The sequence below is a fragment of the Pipistrellus hanaki genome (genome assembly GCF_964339955.1).
Source record: "Pipistrellus hanaki genome assembly, chromosome: 4".
Lineage (NCBI taxonomy): Eukaryota > Metazoa > Chordata > Mammalia > Chiroptera > Vespertilionidae > Pipistrellus > Pipistrellus hanaki.
This window is the reverse complement of record NC_140506.1, coordinates 76,782,904-76,808,155: the sequence shown is the minus strand read 5'-3', so window position 1 is coordinate 76,808,155 and position 25,252 is coordinate 76,782,904. Positions and strand designations below refer to the sequence as shown.

The window sequence follows — 25,252 nt, the reverse complement described above, 5'->3', positions numbered from 1 at the left end:
ATGGAAATTCTAACATTACCTGTCATGGAAAGAGTTATGTTCTATTTGATCAGTCTTGGGAATATGCTCTGAGCACATCTACAGTAAGAACTGAGAGGATGGGCAAATTGTGGGTTTAGGTCTGGTTACCCTCTCCCTTTTTGAGAGCTGGAGTCTATAAAAGAGACTGCCTAGAGTAGTAACCAAGGGGGACACAGGAAATGGGACAGAATGGGGGCTATTATTCATGCCTATTTTCCTCTCTACAAGGGGCTATTACAACAAGGCTAGGAAGGCCCAGAGACACCCCATATAACACTAGATAAGAAGAGCTGGTAACAGAAAACTGCAAAAATGCAGGTGTTTTTACTTCATTTGAACAAAGAGCGATATACAGATTGCTTTTATTGTGAGTTTAATGTGTGTAACAACCTGACATGGTTCTTTACCTAAAGGTTTTATTTAAATTTCATCTAAATGGCAAAGGAAATACAAAATGCTTGAGAATAAATTACAGCGGAAAAAAACCATAAGGGTGATAACTGTGCCAAGTAGAGTAGGAGGCCCCAGTAACAAGCCTCACTGAGCAACTGCAAGTTCCCGGATGGTGGCAGCTTTACAACTATTGTCCCATCACACGATGAACAGCTTCATGGGCAATTTTTAAGTCCTAGAGCTATGGGGGGTTTTACTACTCAGCTAGAAAACTTGCTGCTAAGAACTCTCATTCCCTTTGGCTATTTCAAATGCTCAAGCTACTCAGTACACACACACACACACACACACACACACACACTATACACGAGGACACGCACACGCACACGCACACACACAGAGAACTATATCCACAAAAGTCTCACTGCTGCCACTGGTAGGAAAAACATGGACTAGGGTTGTAGATGGTTACCTCAGCCTTCACAGTGGGCAGCCCACTTAGCCTAGGAGGATGCAACTTCTAAGGAATTCCATGTAAATCACAGACTCACAGATCTGCGCCAGTCACATGGTCCTCTATCACATAATGGCAAGACTTGTATTCATCCCTTTCCTGCTTCTCTACAAACAAGTATTTATTTTCTGAAATATCAAGATTAGAAAGCAAAGGTTGAGCGAATATCTCAGAGTTGAACTTAGGTGAAAATTATTTTTCTGCCTGAGAATCATCTCCACTGTCCACTATGTTCTTTGGGAACCCTGATATTTTCCTGCCTGCCACCATCCCAATACAGACATCAGGAAGTGAGGATTTGATTACTGCAGCACCTTCTACCAGCTTCCTGGTCTTTAATTTCTTGTTCCACATTAATGTGCAATTTCAATAACATCACCTTCACCATACTCAAAAAACCTACAAGAACTCTTCCCATGTCGAGTATAAATATCTGAGTTGGGTTTTAAAACGACATTACTAGGGGGATGTAGAATGGTGCAGGTACTTTGGAAAATAGTTTGGCAGTTCTTCAAAATGCTAAACATACTTACCATATGATCCAGCAAGTCCATTACGAGGTATATGTCTAAAAGAAATGAAAATATATGCCTACACAAAAACTCCATACAATGTGATATTATTTGGCAATACAAAAGAATAAAAGAGTGATATATGCTACAACATGGATGAACCTTAAAAACTTTCAGAAGTAAGTTTGAGGAGTTGCATTCTCTGTGTTTTGAATATGGGGCAACCATGGAGCATTCACATAGGATCAGATGCTCAGTGGAACACAGAAGAATGGAAGTTCAGATGACAGAAATTTGGACTTGGTGCCATCAGCATGTGGGGGTGGGGACGGTAGCCATGATAAAGGGTGGGGGGAATGCTGAGCAGCAAGAAAGAGAAGGACAGACATCACTCAGGAAGTGTTATCTGACCATGCTCCTCATGCACACTTGGACCAAATCTAGGGTAGGAATCACATACCTCAAAGCTTATTTCTTCTCTGCTCTATAGGCATGTTCTGTCATCAAACTTTCATTGGAAGCTCAAGACTTCAAGGAACTGAGACTTAAAGAATTACAGTACAGAAACGTCTCAATATAGATCAAATGGTAAAGCTTCCTGCTTATCTTCATAAATCGATTTGACCACTCTTTCTCCACCCAGTGATGGGGATTGTTTAGGCTTTCATTGTTTTCAATGTGTTTATATCCATTTTTCTATTAGACATGCAGGATAGATATGACCATGATGAATTCAGAAATGAAGAAATGGAGGTTCAGAAAGATGAATTATTTGATTGTCCAGAAATAATAGAGACAGAATGATATGTTCTTTCCAACCTTCAAACACACACACACACACACACACACACACACACACACACACTATATCCAGGAAATTCTGTAGGAAAGAAGAACCCAGAATTAAAACATATGATGAATGGTAAATGAAAGATTGTAAGTTCAGGAAAATTATATAATTACTAGAGGCCCACTGCATGAAGAGATTTGTGCAATAAGCCTTTCTTCCTTTGGCTTCCAGCACTGGTTTTCCTCTGGCATCTGGGACACAGGCCTTTGCTTCAGCCAGAGTCTGCCTTCTTTGTCTTTGCTGCAGACTCAAGCCATTTTGTCTTCACTGCAGATGCGGAAGTCTGTAGTCTTGTCTTCACTGCAGCACTATCGATTCCTTTACCCTCAGCCCTCCCTCTTATAGCAGGCATGCTGGCCCACCAGCCACTCTGCACCTGGAGTAGCTGGGCATCTGCCATCTTGGCCTTCTAATTTGCATACTCACTCTGATTGGCTGTGGGGATAGCAGAGGTACGGTCAATTTACATGTTTGTCTATTATTAGGTAAGATTATCTGACATATATGTGATTCAAACAATCTGTGAACTATCCTATATAATAAAAGGATAATATGCAAATTGACTCTAACAGCAGAACAACCAGAATGACTGCTTAACCAGTCACTATGAGGTGCACTGACCACCTCTCGGCCCCTTTTCCTGGCTGGCAGGCTCAGATCGCCCAATGGTGAACGGGGAATGGGGACTGGGTGGCGGGGGAGATATAACAGACCACTGACAGTGGGTTTTTCTCCTTGTTTTATATATTTCTATTCATTCACCTTGGGTTTCTCTTTTCCTTCCCAGTACCTGCTGCCTTTGCTCACAAGCCACAGGGCAGCCTTTTGTGGTTTTCTTGCCAGCAAGGAGCCCAGGAGCCAAGGAAGGAAACTATTGGAACAGGGCAGATTGGCCTTCAACTTAACTCAGCAGTTCCAGTGGAAAACATCTGATTTTTCTTCTTATTTCATCCGTGTGGTTTTTGGCACATCCTTTTCTTCCCTTGATATCATAATAGCATTTCTTTTGTCCAGTCTAAAGAGACAACTTCCAATCCAAGTCATTAAATGTCCCCTCAGAGCTAAAATGCATCTCAGCTGAGATTGCCCAGTACGCTCCCAGCAGCAGCCTTTCCAATGCAGGCCAGGAGGCCGGAGAGGGGATTTGTTATAAATGGCATAGGAATGAGGATTAGGAAAGCGTGCTTCCCACCAAGGACACACAGGGAATGATGGTTCCCAGTGAGATGCTTTTTGCCTTCCTGTGTCATTATTTCCTCCAGTGTGAAAGGCACCCACTTAGGAGCCTCAAAAAGATCACTCCTCACAGTGCAATATGACAACTACGAATTATGTGTTTTGTGGTCTACGTGTTCCCATTTTCCCCCCAATTTAACCCGCCAGAAAGGTTCAACAAAGCAGCAAAAATTTTTACTGGCATTTTAATGTGTTTACTTAGCGGGTCCAAGAAACCTTTGGCAAAGATACATAAGAGTTCAAATTCACCAGCAGGGCTCATTTCACTGGAAAACTTGCCACCCAGAGCAGGTTCGGATGCCTCCTGGACCAGGGAACCTTCTTTTCTGAAAGCACCCTTTGCTCTTTGGCCAGAAGCTGTGGCAGCCGCTGCAGACCAAATGAACTTGTAGGCGTGAAAGTCATATTTGGCAAAGGGAAGAAGAAGAAGCAAAGAGGGAAAGAGGGAAGAGAATGAGGTAGCTGCCTGGCAGCAGGCCTGGGAGGACTCATGATTCCCTCTTCCACATCAGGCACTGCCTCCTGAGTTGTTTTAGCTGAAGGCTGCAGAGCCGAGGGGAGTTATTGGACAAGAAGCTGAGGATAAAATGAAGAACGGTAAATTGAGGTCAGTCATCCCGTAGCACCTACAGTGAATATTCTTCATGTTTCTCTCCTTACCCACTCCACCTTTTTCCCCCGCTGCATGCCCCAGCAGAAGAGACCTGTATAGACAACATCAAGGTTCCCTTGCTTTGGGCAGGGTTCAACCAACAGGTAACACCTTAAGGAGATTGATGGGTAGAAAGAGAGAGAGGTCGGGGTGTTTATTCCCCCAGCTCCCTCCAGACTGGGCACTGGTATAGCAGAGGCTGCATTTTTCCAGCTCAATCAGATGGCCCTCCCCCAGGGTCAACCCAGGGTCACAGCTAAGCCCCTGTTATGCCACCTGCTCCCTCCTGTGGTCCCATCAGCCCTCCTCTGTTGCCAGCCCTAGAGAAATTCACCATTCTTTGTCATTCCTTGTTGATTCCCCTGAACTCTGCTCCAAACTTTTATAATGTTTGGCTAAATCTCTTCACTCACCCCTCTGAGTGTGCCATCTGTTTCCTGCAGGAACCTGACAGATACAACATCTTCCCAGCCCCGTGGGAAGACTTCTAGGTATTCTCCTTATGGGCAGGGATATGGTCACCCGGTGCCTGACACATTAAAAACTGTCGAGTATATGGATGACAAGAGATAAAATCTGGAGAATGAATTTGGGAACATTTGTTACAAAATGAGATTGAGAAAGAAAATTAAAAATCCAGAAGAGGAAAAAAAAAAAAAAAAAAACATCTAGTAGGAGAAGAGGAGTGGGTAAAAGGACATATTCTAGCATATTTATACTCAAAAAGAAGAAGAATGTCTGCACTGATGAACGTCACAGACAAAGCCAGCCTGACTGAGGCCATCTGACTTGGCAGCGGGACAGGTGCCTGAGACCCAGGAAATGGCCACGTCAGTGAAGCAGGTGCTTCCAGGGCACTAAAAGTGCAGGGTGCTTGGGGCATGAAGAGGCTCACATGCTAATAGTGTTTTGTATCCCAGCCATAACAAACCAGAATACAGAATGTAAAATATACATAACTTGAACCATAGAAAGAAAATTATAAAATTTTACTAAGTGGAATCCTATATAACAAAGAGGTGATATGCAAATTGACCCTCACACCCTCATGTCACAAGATGGCCACCTCCATGTGTAACAAGATGGGTGCCCCCACGTCATCACATGATGGCTGCCACAAGATGACAGAGGAGGGCAGTTGAGGAGCACCAGGCCTGCAGGGAAGGGCAGTTGGGGGTGATTGGGATGTCAGGGGAGCAGTTAGGTGTCAATCAGGCTGGCAAGGGAGTGGTTAAGGGGCTATCAGCAGGCAGGCAGGCAAGTAGTTAGGGGCCAGCAGTCCCAGATTGGAGAGGGTATAGGCTGGGTTGAGGGACACCCCTCCCTCAGTGCATGAGTTTCGTGCACTGGACCTCTAGTATATACCGTATTTTCCGGTGTATAAGACGACCCCCTAATTTTACAGTTAAAACATAGGTTTATGCCTACATTCGCTGTATAAGACTACCCCCCACTTCCGAGGCAACACCAGTTCTTTCTTTTAATAGACCGCCTCTCTAACTCAGCCAATCCAAGCAGGCTTTTTATGCATGCAAATTATACATGTTCTTTACCCGAAGCTACACTGTGTTCTAGTAAAAAGCCTGCTCAGATTGGCCAGAGTCAGAGAGGCGGTCTATTAAAAAAAAGAACTGGTGTTGCCTTGGAAGTGGGGGGTAGTCTTATACAGCGAATATAGGCCTAAACCTATGTTTTAACTGTAAAATTAGGGGGTCGTCTTATACGCCGGAAAATACGCTATATAAATTGGCAGTGAGAGGGATGTTTTTGAATGAAAAGAAACAATGTTATGATGATACAAAATTAAGCTCTCACTTAAAGTCAGAGATAGGCTCTGTGTCTTTAAGGGAAACCACATATAACAAAACCAATTTGACCACAGGCTAATTGAAATAAACAAGAGTTAATTTCCTATGACATTTCATCAACCTTATAACAAAATGACATTAAACGAAACTTATAACAAAATGTTATGTATGGGTTTAATGTAATTCCAAATGGGATTTTTTTAAACATAAGAACAGATTCTAAAATTAACCTACACAAACACAGAGGTAATAAAATGTAGACATTTTTTGTAAAAGAATAAAAATGGGGAATTGCCCTATCCCATATTAGGTTAGGACATAAAGCAATTAATAAAGTGGCATGGTGATAGAGAGGTGATTTTACATATATGCTGGGAGGTGAGGCTCTAAAAAATTTTTTTCTCAAATAATCATGCAACTTTCCAAACCTTAAGTAACAAAAAGAACCTCCACTTTCAGAATTTTAGAAATTCCTTTCCAGCTCAGTCGAGTCAACACCTATTCTCTGCACAGCATCACACGTGGATGACGGAGCAGCTCTGTCCCACGGGGCCTGGGGCCTGGGAGGTGCATGTGCTTGACACCTGCTCAGCAAGAGTCAATCATGCTGCCCACATCTGCCTTCGGTTGGACCCAAGTTCTGAAGGCGCCATAGTGGTGGAAAAAGTAAAGAGTGAAGGTTCTAAATCAACTCCAAGCTGCCTTCCCACCTCCCTTCACACAATATAATAAGTTTTCCCAGGGTCACAGTGTAGCTGGCATTACTCTTTCAGAAATAAAGATGGTATTCACAACAAACACACAAACTCCGGAAGAGAGAGAGACGCACCAAATGCAACCTGGGGGCACCTTGTCTACTCAGGAAGCTCCCCCTCATCTCAGCATCTCAGCAGCCACAGCCCAGCATGGGGAAAGACAACCTCCTCTCTCTCTCTCTCTCTCTCTCTCTCTCTCTCTCTCTCTCTCTCTCTCTCTCTCTCTCATATGCATCCACACATGCATGCACATGCACACACACACAGCCAGAGAGTCCATCATGCCACACGGCTGTCTTCAGGTGAACAAACACATGATAGCTGATCTCTACAGGAAGTCCTGACTCCTCCTGAAGGCCCGAGTCCCAGGGACATCCCACGATGTTAAAGCATGTGGAGGTTGATGACAGGTATGGACAATCGGGACATCACAGCCATAAGCTTCATAGTGAGCAATAATTCCAGGTTTATTCCTGGCCAACCTCCAGGTCTGCCTTTCCGAGGAAGCCAGCCTGATGATGGAGATAAATAGGACATCTGAGAAATGCTTGAAGAGGGGCCATGAAGGGACTTACCCTGCTGGCTAGTAAAACATAGCGAAAAGCTCTAATAATGAAGATACTGAGGTAATGGAACAGGAAATGACAGGCAGATCGATGGGACAGAAAAAGAGCCCATAAATATTGCTGGAAGAGGGAGGGGAGAGCACCATTTTGGATACAGTGTTAGTGATAATTGAACTGACAAATATCCACTGGATACAAAGCCTATCTAAGCACTTTTTTTTATAATATATAGCATATGTACAATATTTACATTAAACATATTAACTATATGCATTTGTGTTAAACGTAGATATTTCAATTAGCTTACTAGTAATTCATATCTGCCACCACTGAGATTCAAGCTCAACTCATCTTTTTCTTAAAGTTACTGCAGTTGACTGCTAACATTATCTTCACAGTGAGCTTTCTTGCATGCAGATCTGATGGCTGCCTGGTTAAAGTTCATTAGTGCATTCCTGCTGCCTATGGAAGAGAAATCCAAAACTCTTCCTGTAATATGCAAAGTTACTCATTAGTTGACTCCCGGCCCAGCCTCAGCCTCCACCTCCCCCTTCTGCAGCATCCTCTGCTTTAGAGACCCCACTCTCTTCTGATGCTTCTCAAGCCACTGCCCCTCGGTGCAGCTGCCAGCCATCCTTTCTACTCACACAACCCTGCAACTCCCTCTGAACACGATCCTACCCAGAAAGTTAGATGCTGCTCCTGGGCAGAAATCTCAGCCTCAGCATTGCTCATAGACTGCTCACTCACAGGAGCACAGGCCTCTGCAACTAGGAAGACATCTTTGTGTCTTATATGTGCTCTGGCACATAGTAAGCACCTCATACATGTTGTACCATGAATGAATGGCCAAATGAGCAAAGTGAGCAAATAAATGAGAGGAAAAAAATCAATGAATGAGTGTATTGCTAGCGGGGCTGGCCAAATATATTACCATGTTCCTGTGTTGAAACAGTAATCTCCTAGAGACATCCAAGATGGATAAAGCATTGCTTCATGAACTCAGGTCGAATCCTTATTGATTCTCTATTTCATATATTAGCACTGTGATCTTGACATTTGTTGCCATCTACATTAGAACGATTTTGACATTCTCAGTGTTTCCAGACATGATGTCCAAAGGTTATGTTAGTCTTAATACTCTGAATGAAGCCATCAGAGTTCCACTTGGTGAAAGAGAACAGAGTACAGTGTTCCCTAAGTCTAAGACCAATATTACACCTGGAGTCCAGGTTAGGATCCTGGGCTGGAAGAAAGAAGAATTCAGCTGGCTGGGCCTCTGGGATCCAAGGCAGAAATTCCAGCGAGAGGGCCACCCAGCTTGTGCTGTATTCCTCCTCACCACTTTGCAGAGCTGGGCATTCCTATTTTACAGCTCACATAGATAAAATTTCAAAAATGCATTGCCCAGTTTCTTTTACACAGTTATCTTATTGCTCTTGTCTATATCTATTGTGCATATAATTACATTTTCCTGTAATTTAAAAAAATTTAAAAGACATTATTATGACCTGTTCTCATATCTTATTTCCAAGCTAGACATATCTGCTCTTTCAACCATCTTTATAGGATCATGTTTTAAATTTTTCCATGATTTCTTAGTCTGTTCATGCTTCAATAACAAAATACCATAGATACAGTGGTTTAAACAACAAACTTCTATTTCTCACAGTTCTGGAGGCTGGTAAGTCCAAAAACAAGGGGCTGGCAGATTTGATTCTTGGTGAGGGCCCTCCTCCTGAGTTCTAGACACCTGCCTTCTAACTGTGTCCTCACATGGTGGAGAGAAAGCAAGTTTTGGTGTCTCTTCCTCCTCTTATAAGGGCACTAATCCCATCAGGGGCCCCATCCTGGTGACCTCATCCAAACTTAATCACCTTCCAAAGGCTCCCACCTCCTAATACTATCACAATGTTGAGTAGGGCTGCAACATGTGAATTTGAGGGGGGAACACAAACATTTAGTCCATAACACATGGTCATTCTCTGTAGAATTCTGTCCTAGAAAACAACACGATGACTAATGATCTCTGGATGTGGGCTCCTGCCAGAACCAAAAATACTGGAAGTACACTTTTGCCCATTAACCAAACTGTTCATGCAGCATTTGCAGTTCCCAGAGACATGAATCATTGTTATGTGCTTGAAGTGCCTTTGGAACAAACTGTCTATAAATTTTCAAATTGCGGATTTATTCAAAATGACATGCCTTATATTATTAATGTTATACTTCCTGGAGATTTTCTTGGAAGATTTTTTAATTTGCTCCTTATAGTAGCCGCAGCCACCTTTAGTAGATACAAAGAGGAGGCCCAACAAAGACAAAGAATGTTCCTAAGGCTGCTGAAGATGGTCAGAAGTGGACTTAGAACCTGGGTCCTTTTTCAGGTTGCCAAGCATGTGGTTTCAGAAAATGCTCTTAGATTTCATGCCTCTGTGACAGAGAAGGTCAGAAAGGCCACTCTCAGGGCCAAAGGAACACTGGTACACACACATCCCTGTGCAGTGGTGAGCAACACAGAGCCTCGGCCTGGCCCCATGCTGGTTGATGCATGCACCTGAAAATGGGGGGTGAAAATATAGTATAAAGAGGTAATATGCAAATTAGGCCAGGACTCCATAACAGGTCACAACCAGACAGGAGGAGGTTGTGCGCAGGTGAGGCCTGAAGCAGAGATGGAGACAGAGGCAGGGGGGCCTGCCCAAGCTGCCCTAGCAACCTCAGATACAGGCAGGGGGGGCAGGGGATGCTGTGAGTTAGGCACAGGTCCTGGCTCATCCGCAGGGTGCCTCCTCATGCAATTTCAATCACATGCTGGGCCTCTAGTTTCTAATAGAACAAAGAGTTTGGCAATCATCAAGATGGCTTGGAGCAGACGGATGAAAGATGCTGGCTGCACAGGTTAATTGTGTCACTTAGCCCCACATCATTTATAAAACCACACACGGGTTAAAAGCTGACCTAGAGCCAGGTGGGAAATGTGCTGAATGGAAGGAAACCCCTGCCATGACCTAAGGAATGTGCTGGCGTCAAATATGCCCGACACTGCAGACCAGCCACGGCCACATCCTCTCAGCACCTGCAGGGCCCAGCAGCTTTCAGAGGAAATTTCCACTCAGCCCTTCTCATGCCCCAAACCCTCCTTCTAGGATTTTATGCCTAATGGAGGGCTTAGTTAATGAGAGGGTTTAGAAAGGAGGGAGAGAGGCAACACTAACCTTCACCAAATTCTGCAAAAAGCATATAATTTTTTAATATCACATGACCTGCAGATTTAGAGTGACAACAACCAGGTCATGTCATAGAGGGTAGTTATGAAAGCAGAAGTGAGATAATAAAGAGTAAGAAAAAACAAAAATGAACCACTGTCGGAAAATCTTGATACCTTCCTTTTAGCCCCTGCAAATCCTCAATACCACCTTACTTCCATACACACACACCCACCACCATGACCATTCCTAATTATTAGAACCTGGAAACAATAAAATACCTACTCTCAAAGAGCTATTCAGAAGCTCCAAACATTTAAAAAAACAAATATCCAGGTCCTCCCCTAAAGTCCCTGTTGACAAGATCCCATTATTTGTAAGTAAATGTCCTGCTTTAAGCTCTTCTCCAAGGGGCTACAGGAGATTTCTGTTTAGTAAATATCTACTTTCTGCTTCTACATCTCTAGAAAGAGCACACATTCCTACTCAATGTATGCTGGTCCTGACCATTTTGTGGGCAGTGTTCCTCCCCACCCTTCACTTCGGGCTTGGCCATGAAAGGCTTGAAATGTGCTTGCACTGTTGGTCTAGGCGTCGCCATTCTGGCACCATCATGACAACATGCTTTGGGAGGCCTATTGGTCCAATGAGGATGACAGATACAGCAGGAGCCAACCTGCAGCTCAGAACCAAGCCCAGCTAAGCTCGGCCCAGATCACCTCATCTGAAGACACACAAGAGGAAGAGGAGTTTCAAGAATAGCCTCATTTTACATATTTGAGCTGAGCAATGAAGAATGGTGGCCATTGGTGCCATTTGTTAAGATGGAGAAATGGGAGAGGAAAGAATTTTGGATACTAGTGGGTGTGACACAGAACCAAGAGTTTGGTTGGGACAATTAAACTGTATATGTCCATGAGACATCCAAATGGACATGTCAAGCACATGATATGGGATGAGATCAGGCTTGGAGATACATATAAATTGGAATTCACCAGTGTCTAAAGGAATTTACAGACGTAGTTCTTGAGGAGTCACCTAAGCAACAAAGATACACAGAGGAAAAGGAAGCCTGAACATTGAGGCCTGGGCACCCCAACAAGGGGGACCAGAAGGAAAAGAGCCAAGAAAAGAAAACTGAGAGGAATATAGATGGAAATGCTGGAAATGGTGGAATCCAAGAATGCCCCTTGGACTGAGTAAGGTTGAGGCATCAGTGAAAAACATCACCCGAGAATATTTTTTCCATTGAGAAACATCCGTGTGAGAGAGACATATTGATTGGTTTCCTCCCACACTCACCCCAACCAGGGCCAGGGAGCAAACCTACAACCAAGCTACATGCCACTGACCAGGAATTGAACCCATGATCCATTGATGTGTGGGCCGATGCTCTAACCACTGAGAAACACAGACCAAGACATGGCATCAGTGAATTTTCTGGGATAAATTTCAGAGGATGAAAGCCAGAGTGGGCTCAAGAGAAAAGAGGTGAGAGGCCCTCGCTGACTAGCTCAGTTGGTTGGTGCGTTGCCCCAATAGACCAAGGTTCCAGGTTTAATCCCCAGTCAAGGCACCTACAAGAATCAACCAATGAATGCATAGTGGAACAACAAATCTATCTCTCTCTCTCTCTCCCTCTCTATCTCTCTCCCAAATAATAATAAAAATAAAAGAGAGAGAAGAGGTGAAGACATGAAGCAACAGGTACAGGCAACGCTTCCAATGAATCTGTATAAACAGAGTGAGAGTGATAAATGTGAATCTGCTTCTCTTCTAGAGACTCTGACAGAAAAAAAAAATACATAAATGAGGCTTGGCCTGGGCAGGGTATATATTCTATAGTTCCCAGGGCCTGCTCTGTCCTGGTCGGCCAATGGCCTCAGAGAATGCCTGCCACCGAGCTCACATGTGTCAAATGGGGACAAGGACTGATGAGTGTCTGAAACCCCTGCAGCTCTCAGATTCCATGCTCCCTCTCGGCAGCTCCAGTGTGAAAACATGTGACAGAATGAGGACACAGCAAGAAAGCCCAGCCATCAGTAAATGAAAAATGTGGAATAGCATGACTGTGCCAGGAATCAGTAGATTCCCAAAGGTGTTCGTTATGGAGGTTTTCTGGTTCTGTGTGACTCATGAAGTGGGCAACTGTTGAGTCTCAACACCTGACTCAAACCTGAGAGCCCTGGGCATCCCAATGAACCAGAAGAAGGGAAGGAAGAGGCAACGGTCTTCCTTATCCACGTGGTCCCAGAGAGCATACAGACATTAGCTTAGGATTTATCCCCTAGATGTACAAGTGATAAAATCCAACTTCTTAAAAATGTGTCAATTCAGCAGATATGAAATAGCTCCCCCGACCTACTTTGAACAAATATGAAATGACCAAATACCCCAAAACCCAAACTCTCAGATCATCGAGGGCCGCTCCAGTCCTCCACTTATTGCAGGATGTAGCCTCCAGGCTGTGGCCAGGACGTTTCCAGCCTCAGAACAAACACTTCCAGAGGCATCAATCCACATCTGAGCCCCAAACAACTCACTACATGAGGCCTGTTTTACCTGGTCTCTAAACAGCCTCATCATTGCGTCTTCCCCACACTGGTCAGAATTCTGCCTGTGAACACATAGGGAAAGCTGATTTGCTCACAGCTATCATGTCCCCAAAACCCCCAGGCACCATCCAGCCAGAACAGATTTCTCCATCTTTACTCCTCCCAGTTCTCCTCACATGCTCCTCAACATTCCATGTGCTTGATTTCTCTTGCTTAAGTTCCTGGACGAGACAAACAGCAGGCACAGGAGAGGTAAGTATTCCTTGGAGACACATACACTGTCTCCGACCATGGTTAACAGACCTGCCCAGCTCAACCTGGCAGCTGCAGGTTTATGCAGGTGAATGAGCGGAACCATTTGGATAGTTCCCTAAAGAGAGATGAAAGCGGATATAATACAGCAAGAGAAACCACACACGTGGCCATGCCCCAGTTATTCTCCACCTCTCAGAAAATGCCTTTATGACCAGAGCTTGTGGAAATAATCTATTAAAAACACCCTGAATTTATTGTTCTTGTCTTGAGAACATCTGGAAGCCTCTTCGGGTTAATGACCTATGGAACAGGTGCATCTGAAGAGGCCCCAAGGCTAAAATGCCAATTTCCATTTCCAAAGAGCCTGTCAACCCCAGGCCAGGGCCAGAGCATTCAGGAGGTGTGAGACAAGCACACCTGTCTGGGTGTGCAGGAGTGGGTGGCACCACCAGCCTCTTCTCCCTCTGCAAGGTCAGCAGGAGGTGTCTAGGTTACACGGTACTTATTTAACTTGACCTGAAGGAGCACTTTAACTTGGGATGTATTTATTATATTTATAGACCTCCTTGTGCAAAAATAACAGCAACAATAATAATCAAAGCAAAAGTCAGTAATTATGAGAAGAATAATGAGAAGTGGCAAAACTAAGTCATGGATCAATACTAGTCCAGTTCCTGATCTGGGGCAGGTGTGGGTGGGTACGACAGACTGTACAGGTGGTCTTAGGGATTGTCCAGCCACTCCCACCTGATGGGGATCCAGTGACCACAGTCAGGGACCCGGCCCAGCCCACCTGCTCTCTCACTGGTTCTGACCTGTGGCATCCTCCTGGGCCCCATGTGGACTGTGAGGCTCTTAGCTTCTCTCGGTTTCAGCTCTGGTTGCAGCTGCAGACACAGCAGAAAGGCATGGGATATAGACTCCTGCCCAGGGCTGGTCTGTTGCATGATGTGGTGCTGGGCTGGTTTCCCCAATGCTCTGCTGTATTACAGGCCTCTCCATCAGCACTCCAGCCTGCACTTACACTGTGTCCACCATCCCCTGGGGCAGGATCTCAGGATTTCAGTCTTAGGTAAGGTCCCACAGTTGGCCATAAAACAATAACATCAGTAATATCTCTCTTTCTCTTTCTCACACACACATACATACACATCTTAAACTCTCAGAGCTTCTGTATTTTATCCTATAAAGGAGGAATAATGACTATAAACTCATACATAACAACACGCACCAAGCAAACAGCACAGTGTTTGGCAAACAATAGGGGCTCAATAGTGAAGATGCTCTTGTCCATTGCCACTAGGGATGTAAAACCGTTCGGCCATTTCAGAAAACAGTTTAGCAATTCCTTAAAAGCTCACATGACCCAGCAATATCACTCCTAGAAACAGATCCACAGGGGGATGAAAACATATGTCCACATAAATACATGTACACAAGTGTCCATAGCAGCATCACTCATAATAGCCCAAAACTGAAAACAACCCACAGGCCCATCCACTGTTGAATAGATAAACTAAATGTGGTATACCCATACAATAGAATATTATTCAATCACTAGAGGTCTGGTGCACAAAATTCGTGCCCCGGGGGGGGGGGGGTATATGTATTCCTCAGCCCAGCCTGCACCCTCTCTAATCTGGAACATCCCTCTCACAATCCAGAACTGCTGGCTACCAACTGCTTATCTGCCTGCCTGCCTGATTGCCCCTGCCAGCCTGATCGACACTTAGCTGCTCCCCTACTGGCCCGATGGCCCCTAACTGCCCTCCCCTACTGGCCTGGTCACCCCTAACTGCCCTCCCTTGCCAGCCTGGTCACTCCTAATTGCCCTCTCCTGCCGACCTGGTCACTCCCAACTGCTCTCCCTTTCAGGCCTAATCCCCCTCCCCCAACTGCAGTCCCCTGTTGGCCTGATCACCCTCAACTGCCCTCCCCTGTAAGCCTGGTCTCTTCCAACTGCCCTCCCCTGCTGGCCTGGTCACCCCCAACTGCACTCACCTGCTGGCCTGGTCCCCCCAAAATGCCCTCCCCTGAAGGCCTGGTTGCCCCCAACTGCCCTCCTCTGCTGGCCTGGTCACCACTAACTGTCCTCCCCTGCAGGCCTGGTCCCTCCCAACTGCCCTCCCCTGCTGGCCTGATCACCCACAACTGCCCTTCCCTGCCAGCCATTTTGTAGTGGCCATCTTGTGTCCACATGGGGGCGACCATCTTTGGCCACATGGGGGCAGCCATCTTGTTTGTTGAAGTGATGGTTGATTTGCATATTACTCTTTTATTAGATAGGATTGAAAGGAATGAAATACTAATATATGCTACAACATGGATAAACCTTGATAACTTATGCTAAGTTAGAGACACAAGACAAAAAAACAACAACAAAGTATATAATTGCATGTATATGAATCATATAATCTTCCTATTTATCCATCTATCTATCCACACATCCATCCATCCATCCACCCATCCACCTTAGTTCTATTTCATTCTATTTCTTTTCCTCTGCACAATTCCCTAATTGCCATATTTTTCCTGTCCAATTCAGTTACTATTGCCAAATAAATTAGAAGCAGTCTTGTGTCATGGTTACGAACACACACACACACACACACACTTTTCTTTTCTTCATGAATAATAATCCATGATAACTTTTCCATTCCATTGTCTGCAGAGGAATGAACTACAGACCAAAAATATTTCAGTTATGTTTTATTTTACTTTACAGAGGTAGAAAAACTCACTGCCCTCATAAAAATGAAAGTCTGCCTTCCCCCTGCTCATAATGGCTAATAGTGAGCCAAAATTAAATATTCTGTATCTGAATCCATTAGGGGAAGATTCTTTCCCAGTAGACAACCGAGTGAGCTGCTCCTGAATTTTCCTGACATTTCACATGACAAACCATCCCCTTTAATCCTTTCCCAAGGCTAACAATGGCAGCAACTCAACCCTTCACATTTAATTTCCTTTCGGAACCAGGTTTTTGAGGGGGCTCAGCATCCACCAGGACAGTTCCTCTGGAGGGATTCCAGTGAGCAATAATGGCCTCAAACCCAATATGTAATCATTGTTATGCAAACTGCCTTAGAGAGAAACTCTGAGTCCATATACATTTTCTCCCCAGACTAGCTTGCTCTGTACTCTAATTAGCTTTTACTGAGCTATGGCTCACCACGTTTTAAGGTCAAAACATCGCCTTTACAGAATATTCATTGAAGATTTTGTTCTGAGGCTGCTCTCATTCTTGATAATGACTCTTTCCTAAAGAGAAACAAGCAAGCACTAGGGCTTGCTTCTGTGTCTTTGTTGCACGGGACAGCTGGCCACGTGCAGGAGAACCTTTGCTCCTCAATTACTACCCTGTTTCATTTACTCTTTCAAATGTCAATCCACTGAAAGGGTATCATTCCAAACACTCAGACACCTGGAAGGAAAAGTCACCCTGAGGATGTACCCTTGCCCTTCTGTAATCTACGGTCTGGACAGGGAGCTGAGAGGCACTCACACTGCTTAATTGTAAGAATAAAGACTCCTTAGAACGATTTTTGCAGTGACCCAGGAAACTGGGAGATCAGTACGGGCTTAGAATAATGTATTCATGTTCATAATATCCAAGTATGCTAAGAAACAATGCTCCTAGCTGAAACTGGTTTGGATCAGTGGATAGAGTGTTGGCCTGAAGGATCCCAGGTTCGATTCCAGTCAAGGGCATGTACCTTGGTTGTAGGCACATCCCCAGTGGGGGGTGTGCAAGAGGCAACTGATTGATGATTCTCTCTCATTGATGTTTCTAACTCTCTCTCCCTCTCTCTTCCTCTCTGTAAAAAATCAATAAAATATGTTTTAAAAAGAGAGAAAGAAAGAAAGAAAGAAAGAAAGAAAGAAAGAAAGAAAGAAAAAGAGAGAAAGAAAGAAAGAAACATTGCTCCTAGTTCAACAAGTGGAAAGTCTGGGGCTCTCCCCAACATGAACTCTGAGTCGGGATTTCATAGCTCTCTCTTTGGGGAAGTGCTCACCCACCACACCCACCCACATGCACTCCTCCAGTGAGCACAGTTAAAAAAGGAGTGGGCCCAGGAGCCATGTGACAAGGGTACAACATATGGAATGGAAAAGAAAAAGAGTCATTCATGCCCTAACAGCTGTAGATTTACTGGGCACATATATGTCCCAGGCCTAGAGATTTAGCCACAAATAAATCAAACACAATTCCTGGCCTCGTGACTCTTGCAGCCTAAAGGGGAAGGACATAGTGCAACTAATTTACAAGTCATCCATTTAAAGTAAATACTTAAATTACTAGTAATTAACTAAAGTATAATAAGTGAGGTGTATAGCATGGGAACAGAACATGTAATAAATATGCCCTGTTGCATACTGTTACATGTTGAAGTCCCAACTCTGGGTTACCTCAGAATGTACCTTTTTTAAAGCTAAGGTCTCTAAAGAGATGATTTAGTCCAAATGAGTCTATTATGTTGGGCCCTAACCCAATCTGGTGTCCTATAAGAAGAGGAAGAGACACTAGGGGTGACCCACAAAGACCAGGTGAAGAGGATGGCCATCTATAAGCCAAGGAGAGAAGCCTTGGGAAGAACCAGCCCTGCCAACACCTTGATCTTGAACTCCCAGCCTCCCAAACTGTGAAAAAAAACTTGTTCTATAATTCATCCAATCTATGGCATTTTTTTATGGCAGCCTAGTAAACTAATATACTATCACAGACTGTCCTGCTGATTTTCTAGGGCTTTTTAGTAGTGGTGACAAGGAGGCCAAAGTGAATGTCAAGGTTTTGATCTAGGTCAGTAGATCAATGATGAAAAGACTGGTGGAAGCAGACAAAGGGACAGTTGGTATGAGAAGGTGAGCTATACTGTAGGCAATGCTCTCTTCCCTCTCAGTGACCTCAAGGTCCTTCTTCTTTTGCATCTTATGCTTCTCTCACACAGAGGCTGGTGAGCAACTGCAGGGTCCACCCATCTGTATCCTTAAATACAAACACTCCTGTACCTTTCCTCACTTATCTCAAGAATTACCATGAGCCAAGGGAAGGTGCTCCCAGCTGTGTCCTCCTCATAGCTCTACGTTGACAGGGTGTGCTGCTCTGATTAATTTCTCCACTGCCCTGGATGTGAGTTTCCTCGTTTATAAAATATAGACATTGACCTAGACCACAAGTTTTGAATCTGTGCTCTGGAGGAAAAAGAAGCATGAGCCGTGATCCCTCTCAGCATTTTCAATTTTTTGTTATTCATACTTTATCTTTTTATTGTCTAAAGTTTTACGTATGTCTACTTTTTCCCCAATTGACTGCCTCCCCCCTCCACCAGCCATTCCCACCCCGGGCAAGCCCCCACCACCCCAGTGTCTGCGACCATTGGTTATGCTAATATGCATGCATACAAGTCCTTTGGTTTCTCTCTACCCCTCTCCCCTACCATTTGTCTCTAGATCAATCTATTCTTGTTCATCAAATTATGTCGATCATTATATCCCCCATATGAATGAGATCAGGTGATATTTATCTTTCTCCGACTGGCTTATTTAGCTTAGCATAATGTTCTCCAGTTCCATCCATGTTGTTGCAAATGTTAAAAATTCCTTCTATTTTATAGTGGCATAGTATTCCATTGTGTAGATGTACCACAGTTTTTTAATCCACTCATCTGCTGTTGGGCATTTAGGCTGTTTCCAAATCTTAGCTATTGTAAATTGTGTTGCTATGAACATAGGGGTGCATATATCCTTTCTGATTAGTGTTTCTGGTTTCTTGGGACATAGTCCTAGGAGTGGGATTACTGGGTCAAATGCAAGTTCCATTTTTAACTTTTTGAGGAAACTCCATACTGTCTTCCACAGTGGCTGCACCAGTCTGCATTCCTACCAGCAGTACACGAGGGTTCCTTTTTCTCCTCATCCTTGCCAATACTTATCATTTGTTGATTTGCTGATGATAGCCATTCTGAAAGGAGTGAGATGGTATCTCATTATTGTTTTGATTTGCATCTCTGGGATGAATAGTGACTTTGAGATTTTTTTCATGTTTGTTGGCCTTCGATATATCATTTTTCGAAAGTGTCTATTTATATCCTTTGACCATTTTTTGATTGGATTGTTTATCTTCCTTTTGTTAAGCGAGTGCTTGCTTCACTGAGCACTTCCATCCCATCCCCCTTGTCAGCAAGATAGCCAGGGGATCTGCAGACTCCTATCCCACTGGAAACTCAGATTCTCTTCCCAGAAACCTCGTTCCTTCCTTACCCAATCTGTGCATTTAGAACACTACTTATATTCTGTCTATCCCAGTTGACCCACTGACTCCACCCTGGAACCTAGGCTGGAGTTCAGGAGTCTACATCTCGAAAGTACTAAGGAAATGTGTTGGGAGGCAGGTGTAGTATCCCTGGGTGAATTCTGGGAAGATATCTTGGTCATGGAGAAGGAGGTAGAAGTGGGAGAGCCTGGCCCAGAGGTGGAGAGCATTTTGCCCTGGTTGTCTCTGGGGAACTCCTTGGGATTTAGGGGAGAGGCAGAGATTGGGTTTCTACAATATCTAGTCTATCTCCCATATATTTTCTCTGGGGTTCGCATCTGTGATTACATCTATTTTCACATCTCAGGTGATAATTGCAATACCTGCAATTAGTGGTTTTCAATACTATTCAATACCATATGTTCCCATTGCTTTGCCAGGTAGGAACCAATTAAAGGGAACATCTTCCACACACCCGACCTTACTTATTGCTGCATAACCTGTCTGACTGGGCTTCCCACCTGCTTCAATAACAGCATCCTTGGCCCACCCTCTATGGAGGGGCTTGACCCTCACACTATCTCCAACCACAGAAGCTTCCTCATCTGTTTGGATCACCAACGGTCCCACCCCAGCATGGCTTACCCAGAAGGCCTGAACCAGAGGAGTCATTGCTAACCCTAGAGTATGCCATTCCTCCAGGAGCTACCCTACACATGTAAGGAAACAAAGCATCCTTGTGGGGTCCATCAACCTTGCTGAAAAGATGTGGTCACTTATCCCCATCCTTGAGGAGGGACGAAGCACAGGGCGAACTGGTCAAATAGTAACTTATTACCAGAAAGCTTAATTTTCAAGTTCCTGGCTGCTCAGGTTATAGGCGAGGTCAGTGGGAAAGAACTAATATCCATAGAGGCTTCCTGAGATGAAATACGGAGCAGCCATTCCTCTCAAGACTTTAGAGTTATTCTGGGAATACATCTAGTTTTGCCCCCATGTAGAACAGCGTTGAAGCCTACAGTGGCTGTCACTCTTAGTTGCCATCCCATGAGCCCTTTCTCTTCTCCTCCCACCTTCATCCTTGCTAACAAAACATGGGCCATGTGACATTTTGCCCAGCCCCAGGATGACATTGCTGGTCTAGGCCAGTCATATCCATTTGCTCAACACCTCACCTGCCCTCTTGCTGCTATGGGTCCCAGGATCTTGCTCTGGCCAACATAAAGGGAAGTCTTCTAAAGAGATTCTAGAAAGGCTGTTGGTCCCTGATAGAAAGGAAAGCCCTTTTCTATCTGACCTGCTTGGGATGCCGGTGTCAGGACATAACGTTCAGATGAGGCACGAGGAAAAGAGTGCACGCGATAGAGAGGAGAACCACTCTCCTTACGCTGTACAGTGGGGTTGGGAATGTCTAGCATGAGGACCATATAAGGCCCATGAAATCATTTGGTCTGGCCTTGCCAATACATTAGGGGTGTGTAATTAAATGTTTGACCAAATACAGGCTAATTTTTAAGTTGATAATTTTGTATGGCCCACGAATGATGTTATAAATACCCAATTGGCCCTTGGCAGAAAAAAGGTTCCCCTCCCCTGCTTTAGAGTTATGAACGAGCCTTGGAGCTCAAGAATTCTTGTTAAGTAAAAAGTAAATGTCTTCATGGTTTCAGACACTGCTAGGTATTCTGTTATTTGCAAACAAATGCAATCAGGCACATAAAATGTGAGGTTATTTTGATCTCCTCTGCCACTGCAGACATAGTGAAATTCAGGGTGTCTTTTATGACATCTTAATGGAAATCTTTTCAATGCTTCAGCACCAGGCATAGCTGTAGCTGTGCTGCTTCTGACTGGCTTTATCCCGCACACACTGTGAACCACATGGACGATACTTCTGTCTTGGTATTGGCTGGCAGAAAGCAAAAGTGCAAATCCGAGCTCCATCTCTAGCAAATATATAGTCTTTTTCAGCATAGGCATTCACCGTCACGTGACCCCCAGCTTCATCAACCCCCTACCTCTACCCTTTGTCATGAATTTCTGAACATAACTATTCTCATTATAACTGGACATTCTATATTCATAGGATAATTCTGCAGTGCATAATCTTTATTTTGCCTCCAATCATTTTTGAAATTAATAAGTAAGTAAATATGAATAAAAGATACTTTGGGTGGATTTGTGGGGCAAAGGACACATGAAGACCTGTCCATAGACTATGGGAACGCAGATGAAGGCACAGCCTTCTCTCCTTCAGGGGAACACGGACAGCTTCCCTAAGGAGGTGGTAGCACTTGGATTTCATTCTGCAGGACGAGTGGGAAGGTGCCAGGCCAAAGAGAGGAGGAAGAAGCACATCCCCAGAGAAGGAAAAGCATCTACCTCAAGTCACAGAAGGGAGGGGCAAATTTAAGGTAGAATGAGACAGGGGAGGGATCCGGGGAAGGGTGGCAAGGCCGGAGAGACATACAGGAATCAAATCGCAAAGGGTCATGGGTTTGGGTCTCTGGATCCCAGCAAACCATAAAAAGTACTGAGTAGAAAAGAAAAAAGAAATGGCCAGGTCTATGTTACATGATACAAAGATGACTGACTAAAGTCAGGAAAATAACACTGAAGGGAGAAAAGCCATCAGAAGGCATCGGCAGCTGTCAAAGGGACATGAGCTAAGAGAGTGGTGGTAGGGGGAGACGGAGAGAGACTGAGACAGAAAGGAAGGTTCCTCCGGGAGCAGAGCAGATGTGGCCACTGCTGTATTCTCAACAGCCACCACGGCCAGTCGTCCATGTGCCCATGGTTACCACCCTCCTGCCAAGGGCCTGGCACTAGGTGCTGGGATACGGAGGGCTCTTGATCTACTCTGAGACACAGACAAGCTTTGAGGGGCCTTACAAGGAGTGTCTGCTAAATATAAAAGTACTAAATCAAAATCAAATGGGGGGGGGGGGAGAGGGGTTCATACAGAACTTCAGCTAAATTCTCTCTCTCTCTCTCTCTCTCTCTCTCTCTCTCTCTCTCTCTCTCTCTCTCTCTCTCTCTCTCTCTCTCTCTCTCTCTCCCTCTCCATCCCCATCTCTGTCTCTGTCTCTCTTTCTCCCACCCCCAGAAAGACATACAGTTCTTGAGACATCAGATCCGTTGCCTCTTTAGATAGCAGCTCTATAAGTGGCAATGCAGAGATAAGGAAATGGCAAGCAAGCAGTCGAGTGTCAGGTGGGCCCTGAGAAACAGGGGTGAGATCATACTCTGCCTCAGTCCCCGGTCTGGGAGCCAGAATGTCCACCTCCAAGCTGCAATTCCATCCTTCCCTCTTCCTCTGCATACAGTATATCCTCAAAGGCTTGGCAAGTGTGAGTCACCACAAGAAAAGCACCATTCCTACATAGCAGGCCTTTATATGCTTTGCTTTTCTGCCCACATTTGCCATCTTGTCATTGCACTTTGCCTCATGTGACAATGACAATCCTTCCCCTGACCCAGAGCCTTCAAACTTGCCTGGAATGAATGAAGTAGAAAATGCATGTCATCAGATCAGGCCCAATGCACACATCTCCCCTGCTTACCTGCTGTCCACATTTTCTCCCCAAAGCTCTCAGTTTGGACTCTTTCTGATAACCACTAACTGGGATGTAAGTAACCTTGACAATCTCACAGTACCAGAGAGACACACACACCAGAAGGGAAAAATGCTTCAAACATCCTTCTATCCCAAAAGTATTGCTCTAATCCAAACCCATCAATCACATGAAGTTTAGATTTAGTTTCTCATTTTCTGGATTTTTCTACTGAATAGCTTTAGAATGCCTTAAGAAATATCCCCACCTCAGGGAAGTCTTCCTTGATTGCATCCACTCTGGGCTCTCATAAGACCCGTCTCTATCCTGACACCTGTCATGCAGTAGTATAATGATCTGTCTGGATGCCTCTGTCCTCCAACAGACCATGAGAGTCCTTTCTCGTGGCAGAAACTGGGTCTTACTGCCTCTGTGTACTAGATCCTGAAAACGTATTAACACACAGGCAGCAGGCATTCAAAACTGCAGCAAACTACAAAGAGATACCACCTCTTACCCATCAGGAAGGTTATGTCAAAGAAACAGAAGATATTACATGTTGGTGAGGATGTGGAGACACTGGAATCGGTCCACTCTCCTGGGAATGGGAAATGGTGCAGCTGCTATGGACCACAGTATGGCAGGTCCTCAAAACATTAAAAATAGAATTACCATTATGATCCCGCAATCTTTAAAGATCCAAAAAGAATTGAGAGCAGAGTCTCAAAGAGCCTATTCATAGCAGCCTTATTCACAATAGTCAGAAGGTGGGAGCAGCTCAAGTGTCTGTCAACTCTCAACAGATGAATGGATAAACAAAATGCAGTTGATACACACAGGGAAATATCATCCAGCCTTAAAAAGGAAGAAGATTCTGACATATGCTGCAACATAAATGAAGCTTGAGGACAGTGTGCTAAGTGAAATAAGCCAGTCACAAAAAGACAAATACTATCTGATTCCTTTTATATGCTGTACCTAGAGTAGTCCAGTACATAGGGACAGTAAGTGGAATGGTGGTTGCCAGGGGCCAGTGGGAGGGCAGAATGAGTCATGGTTTAATGGGTACAGGGTTTCTGTTTGGGAAGCTAAAAAAGTTCTGGAGATTGATTGCGCAACAATGTGTATGTACTTAATGTAATTAAAAATGGTTACGATGGCAAGTTTTACGTTATGTATATTTTACCACAATCAATAATTTTTAAAGCATAAATCAAGTCATGGTACCCTTCTACTTATAATGCCCAATGCCTTCCAGGGAATCTGGTTAAAAGAGTGGCAGAATGAATCATGCCACATCAGGGGAGCAGTCTTCTGTGGCCAGTCAGCTGAGTTAATAAGGATGATCTCTCCTAAAATCCAGAATGTGCATTGAAACATGGAAATTCACAGGCTGCGTGTCCAAAGCCTGCCACCCCAGATAACCAGCCTGACGTATCCTTGACCAATGACCCAATCAGACCTATGAACACAGCATCCGAGAGAGGGCCCTGCCCTAGCTAATTTTGGGACATTCACCAAAAACACCGGCACTGTGAGGAGAATGAGTTGACAGATTTCCTCTTTAAACATAAAGGCATGTCAAAGGCACAGTCTCTGCAAAAGAGAGAGGACCAGATTTTAACAACTGCTAACAATTTCACTCCTTCCATGAATTTCCAGGACAACCTGCCACCCCATGAGAAAAGAACATTTATTCTTGCCAGTGGGTGAGTCAAAAAGAGAAAAAAATAAATCTTGGTGCTTTAGCCCGGAGCCAAATTTGATCTCCAATTTAAGGAGGGTCGCCCCCAGGAAGAAAGAGATAGGATAAAGATTTGCTAATATATAAAGCTTTATATTATCATTTTCTAATTTGCAGGTCCTGGAAGCAGGAGTGTGAAAAAATAAATAATAAACCCCTCCCAGTAAATTAGCAAAATTTAAATGCACTCAAAATCTTTTTGCTCCTAATCGGAATATGTTAGATATAAGAAAAATAACACAGTTGGAGGTAAGGCATTTAATTTTTTATATCCATTCACTTATATATACAGCCACATCTACCCCTATCCCAACTCTGTTCTTTTTGTTTCCACAATGTATTAGTCAGCTTGGGCTGCCATAACAAAACACTGCT

The 25,252-nt window shown here is 44.3% G+C and overlaps 1 protein-coding gene across 1 annotated transcript in view; it reads right to left on the bottom strand.

Annotated features, from left to right (window-relative positions):
* The window catches only part of GALNT17 (polypeptide N-acetylgalactosaminyltransferase 17), a 395,934-nt gene that overhangs the window by 254,297 nt on the left and 116,385 nt on the right, over positions 1-25,252 (bottom strand). The gene's annotated exons all lie outside the window — the stretch shown is intronic.